Raw genomic sequence first — 6,926 nt, forward strand, 5'->3', positions numbered from 1 at the left:
ATCTAGGTGGTTGAATAAAAATATTTGGACTTTATATCTAAAAATTACCTCAACTTAGCACCAGCAAGCTTGTTAGCTAGACAGTTAGCATCAGCTAACAATATTAAATATTAAAATCAATATTTTATATTGTTAATCCAAACAATATAAAGATGTATACTGTTGATAAACAATATAAAAACAGACGTCACATAGGGCTAAATGCGTAGCATTTTAATAAAACTCTTAACGTTACGGCAGCGGGGAATATGAACGTGCATGAGTTATTTTATTTAGTCTGTGTTATTTTAATGTTTTCGTTTGTTTTTTTTTACCTAAAACATAGAGACACCGATGTTGATGTGTCTGCATTCAAGCATTTCAGTGGGCTTAAATAGATCACCCTTTACAGCAGATTTAGTTCACAAACAAGACACCGCTTCTGCGTCTCGGAGCACGTGATATATTATAAGGAGTAACGATATGTTTTATGAAATGTAGTGAAGTAAAAAGTACGATCTTATGCTTTGGAATGTAGTGAAGTAAAAGTAAAAGTTACTCAAAATAAAACTACTCCAGTAAAGTACAGATACTTGAAAAATGTACTTAAGTAAAGTAACGAAGTAAAACTAGGCTACTCCGTTACTGTCCACCACTGAATATGAGTAATAATATAAATTATCTATTAAATATTAAATATATTGAATAATTAATTGAATAAATAATATAATAATAATCAAATAATATTTTAGTATATCAATTATATATGGGCCATTCTACAGAATTGTCAAAGACAGAGTTGGAAACATCTTGGTCTTTTTTCACAAATTTTATATGTATGCAAATTGTATAATATCCAAGGTACACATTTCTAGTAATTGTGCAGTTAATTCTCATATTGTATTTTCAGAAAGTTTTGGAATATTTGTCCTCTTCCCAAATTTGCCACTACCGGTTATATTGACCTATTAAGATTTTGCTTACATCTACCTTGTAAATATATATTTTTTTACTATTTTATTAGAAGGTTTTCAGAGGTATATCAATAACAATTACAATTTTAACAAATTTTTAAGTGTGATTTATGAGATTTGTTGTAATCAAATTTAAAACAAATGTGTGTGTGTGTGTGTGTGTGTGTGTGTGTGTGTGTAAATATATATAAATACATTGTTTTTAAAGAAAAAAAACGAAGTAATTAATTTTGTTTATTTGATTTGATTTGATTTGAAGCATGTACTTGTACCCCTTGTTGGGAATCACTGATATGAGAGAATGGTTCTCGGTATATATAAAGAACTGAATAAAATGGATTGCACTGCCTCTAGTGGCCATTTACTAAACTGTGCCATTCTCTAAACTCTGACAACAGCCCTAGAGTCACTGGTCAGTTTTTACAGTTACATCCTTCTATTATAGTTACATAAAAAGAGGGACCTGAGGCATATTTAGGAAATGAAATATCACAAAAAGCCAATGACTTAGGGATGGGCTCTTTTGACTTCTGCAACACCATAGCAACCACCAAGATATTGCATAGCAACAGGCCTAGAACCACTCAGAACACCTGAGCAACCACAAAGCAGAACCCAACACTGTAGCATTGTGTGGCATGCAAGTTCTGCACAGACCAGCACTTTTATTCCGAAAATAAAAATAATGTTGCATCTTAAAGCTGCTGTAAGCACTTTTTTTGAATAGCACACAACATGTCCCTGTTGTCAGATAATCCCTGAAACAGGAGCCCTGAGAAATCACACAGGCTCTGTAAACAGCAAAAAACCCTTGACTGCTACCTGCATGTTAGCCAATCACAACACTCCGAGGTGGCTCTCAGCCAATGCTGTGAGTGCAGGGGGCTACCTTTTTTCTCTCCACACAGCTGAAGACAGGGGAGTGTGTTTGGTTCTTGATGGAAAGAACACTTCACCCCAAAAATTTAATTTCTGACATTATTAAGTCAACATGTCATTCCAAACCTGTACACACACACACACGTATATATATATATATATATATATATATATATATATATATACATACATACATTTTTTTATACAATATTTTTGTGTGTGTGAACTATTCCTTTAATAAGATTGGATTTAAGATTTAAAGTCTCTCAATCCAACGTACGCACACATAGAGTTGCTGTAAAGCGTTGAGAGGAGACATTCTGTACAGATTGCGTGATTCAGAGCTGATTTTCTGAGGTGAGGCTGAGTCAATTATAACTCCGCTGAATTATTAAATCTCTCTTTCTCCAGCATACATACACATCTCTTTCTCTTACATAAAAGTACATAATGTTCCAAGGTAACAAAATTGTCCAAATACTTGTAGAGTGAACACACACATACACACACACACCCTCTCAACAGTCACAATTATGCATAATTCAGTCTGTCAGATACCTCAGCAGATGTCATGCCAAGCTCAGGCAGTGAGCCTCCCGCAGGGGTTTAAGAAGCTGCCACATCCATTTGGTGCTGGATTGCCGTTTCTTCGAATGAACATCCATACCTTCATCCAAAGACTTCAGCCTAAACATAGACAACAAATACCTATTGTACAAAAACATTTAGATTATAATACAGAGTAATATAATATATACACACCTTGGTGAACATAAGAGACTTCTTTCAAAAACATTGACCAGTGATATATATATACATATACAGTTACAAATCATGCTGTTGTACTGAATGTTTGAATATGATATAGTCACCTTCATGTGGTATTACTTAATTGTAATAAGATGTTTGTCTTTATACACTTTATAGATGATTTCCTACACATGGACTGACAGATGGATGGATGGACTGATGGTTGGAGCAAACAGACAGTTTGATACATGAATCAAAGGACCTGAAAATTTAATATCAGTCCCCTCTTCTTCCAGATGTATGTTTCTCAGCTCATGTGTTTACACTACTGAAGGAATGTGTATGAATCTCGCACATTATTTAGCTCTTGAAATAGCCAGTGAGTGTTAATCCCTTCTGCAGGGAGGATGTGTTGGTTTGTCCTCTGGCTGGTACAGCAGGAGAAGGAGTGAAGCTCCAGGACGGAGAGGGATTAGGCTATTTTCGGCTCTTATCAACATACTTTAAATCTTTCTGCTCTGATCAGGCCGGAGAAAAACCTGAATTAGTGGTTTTATATAGAAACTGCACGCTAGCCTTTACAAGGTCATTTCTGTGCATGCAACACAAACAAGAAGCTCATTGCATTTGCTGCACATGTAGCCTAATATTGTGTCACATTGGAAAGCTTCATACGGTCACAGTCTGATTATAGATGGTTCATTTTGAAGTGTATTACACAAAGACTCACATAGATGAAACATACACATATGGGTCTGTTGCGCATAGATGATCTCATCCTTTGTCATCCATCATTCGTCTTGTTCACATTTGAACTGTGTCTTGGTCTGGGCAGATATCTGTTCCTGCAGCCGTCCTGCCCTCGTAATTAATTGTTTATGGTCAGTGCACTCTCACTGCTGCAGCATGGATCATCCTAACACACACGCACTCTCTCTCTCGTGTGCTAAAGAGAAAAGAGAGAAAGAGAGAGAGAATTCCCCCATTGATTTAGCTCTCCTCTTTCTGGACAACACCTCAAACTGATTCAGTACAGTAATGGCATTACACAGCTCACATAGCAAGATGATAAAATCATAGGCTGGTGACCTTAACTCACCCATTGCACTGTGGGATATAAACTGTGATAGGATTGTGCATTGATCATTTTGATCAATGCTACCTTCCTCCTAAGACACCAGAGACATCCTCTCTTCTTTCTTTCTGTTCTTATTTTAACCGTTTAACCTTAAAAGTATAGAACTAAATTGAACATTCCCTGTATTCAGTATGTGCCTTTGTGTACAATCTTATCAAGTGGCATATTTAAATAGAATCCTTGCTTGTTTTTTAAATCTTAGGCAGTGTTTAGAGCTTCCGTTTTCTTAAAGGAATAGTTCAACCATTTTATTCAGTTCTCGCTCTATAAAAAAGAAACCAATCAAAGCTCATTCTCGTATAAATCTTTAAAATGAAATACAAAATTAAAAAAATTAAAAATTAAAAAAATATTTAAAATAAAATAAAAAAATTATAAAATGTATACATTTATGTTTATTGCAATTGTTAATACTAATAAAATTAGGTACTTACTAAAAATGTGTACCTTATGCTGCTGTTTTGGTTTTATTACCCAAAATATGGGTAATAAATATGGTTTTATTATTTTTGGTTAAAACCAAAAATATATAATAAATCTATGTTATTTTTAGCATTATGTACATACAATTATAATATTTATTAATGTTTTGAATTGGCTTTAATTTAAATATTTTTCATTATGTATTTTATTATGTGCTTTTTCATTTTTATTAGTATTTCTGTTTAGCTTAATTTTTATTTCCGTTTTAGTAGTTTTAGTAGGCCTACTTCAAACTACTACTTGAACTTATTTCAGTTAGTTGTGAAGGCAACATTTCTAATTTACATAAAAGTATTATAAGTGTAAGTAAATATATTTTATTTTATTTTATTTCAGTTAACGAAAAGAACATTTAATAGTTATAGTTTTAGTTAACCATACCAGCACTGTTAAGGGTTATGCATAGTGTGAAAAGCCTACAACTGTCACAGTTTAAAGGCTTAATTTTTCTTTGTGGCGTATATTTTTAGCTTTGTGATAACCGAATCCAGAACTTTAGCTGAACTTCATTTCGACTGCAAACCACTGGAGGGAACACTTTGATAATTCATTAGTGTGAAAATTGTTCTCTGATACCGCTCACACTGCTGTTAAATCTCTGAAGATAATAGCCGCTCGGGAATATTAGAAAACGTAGGAATATTGCACCGGCTAAATCAAAGAGACACTGAGAAGAGCAGCTGTGGACTTGAGAAGGCTGAAGAGAAGTTTCTTGAAAAATTAATCATGTGTGCATCAGCTTTCTATTAGTGGAATATGCATCTACCATCCCAAAGGGTATTCTCAACCGCTTTTTAATGGACAGTCTTAATTTAAAGAGGGAGAGAGAGACAGAAAGAAATTACTCTAATCCATTCAAACACTTCACTTGCTCACAGTTGACCTTTTAGCCTTTTAGTATCTCCAACCGACCCCTATCATCCTATAATCTTTGTTCAGACAGTCCGTCAAAGGGTCGGTCATCCTCTTGAGTAACAGAATCTATTCTTTTAAGGAGAAGAAATATGTTTTGCATAATTGTCTATGTGGGTAATGAGATAAGACTAAAGACCAGGAAGTAATCAGTTTACAGACTAACGATTGGAGTGTAAGTGGATCTCGTGAGGGAACTGCATCAGGCTTAGTGTCTCCTAGTCCGATTCTGTTTGCACAATACTGGTGTCTTCACTCTGACAGATGCATTGTCCATTTGTTTAACATGGCCTGGGGCTCCGATTTTATGAATCAAACCACAAGAGATGCCTGAGCAAAATGGCTCATTATAATGTTGCCTAATTGCTGCCACCAGCATTAGGAGATGTTTTGCTTATGCTATATCTTCTTTAAACACACACACACACACACACACACACACACACACACTTTGCTGGATGTAATGGACATGATTTGAAAGCCTCTATTTATCTATACAAACAACATATTATACTATGTTTGCACTGTACATGCTCTTATCATATCAGTATGTAAGAGTAGACCATAGAGCATTTCTCCAGGGAATTAATGGCACAGAATTGGCCTTGGTTATATGTACTGACACAGAGGTCATGAATCACCCTTGACCTCCATATGCCTCTCCTGTCAAAGCCAACCCTTTATTCGCCCATCCCCCTGTTAGCTTATATATTCCCACTTTATTGTGGGAATTATATTTTCTCATTATGCAAATGCTGGGGGAAATTGGGCCCTATGCATTACTTTAGCATAATATGCATGGAAAATCTTTTAAACCAATAAAGCTTGCCACCCAAATAATTAATGTATGTAGCGTGCGACTCTAACATTTTACTGAATTTTGACTAGTATCTTAAAGGGAAACATTATAAATCAAAAGAGAAACGTTCAGTAGTTTAATTGACAAAAAATGATCATAGCTCTGGCATGGTAACCTTATTTTAATAGTAGTATTTGAACTAAGAACATAATAAATGGCCCATCATTTGCACGTTGTGGTCAATGTTAATATTAATTGTATAAAACAAACTATGGTAGGCCAATTTATTATGAATTAGGTTATTGTCCCCTGAACACATTTTAAAACTATAAATTAGATGTGGTTAATAAAAATTAGGTTCTGTAGATTTCCTCACTTTCCTTATTTCATATAAACGTAGCCTACATGTTCAAATAGGCTACGACAGCTACTAACGTTACAGTTGTATGCTACTATAGTAAAATCATGGTAAATTAGAGCAAGCGTTGAGAGCAGCTTTTTGTGGCTCAGAAGGGAACCGCTATGACGTTAATGCCACTCCGTTATGATGCTGTTATGAGAGGATGCGGTTTCCGTTGTCACGGATTAACTACAAATCCGCGAGCAAACCGCCAGCTTCTGTGAAGGAAAACCTGCGCGCGGACGCGTTTTGCTAGCTGATTCCAGCTGTGGTTGCCATGGAAACGGAACTTCTCCCAATCCTCAATTCTTACCTTGTCCATCAGTGGAAAGGGTAGGGAATGACACTTGAATGTTGGAAAAAGAGAGGTGAATGGAGCCAACAAATCAGTCATGACGTTGTAGTGTTAGTCAGTGAGAAAGAAAATGACTTTATAATATTGTTTTCGAAGAGATGAATGGAATTTGTCAGATCAAATTCGTGAACGATTTTTTTTTTATTTTTTTTTTTTTAAGTCGACTCTTTTGAATGAATCTGTTTGCGGTTCACAAAATCAGTCGGAACTTCACTCGTTCATTTTTCCTAATTCACTGAGCCGAACTATTCGAAAGA

This window comes from Sinocyclocheilus anshuiensis, unplaced genomic scaffold, assembly GCF_001515605.1.
Source record: "Sinocyclocheilus anshuiensis isolate Anshui unplaced genomic scaffold, SAMN03320099.WGS_v1.1 scaffold758, whole genome shotgun sequence".
NCBI lineage: Eukaryota > Metazoa > Chordata > Actinopteri > Cypriniformes > Cyprinidae > Sinocyclocheilus > Sinocyclocheilus anshuiensis.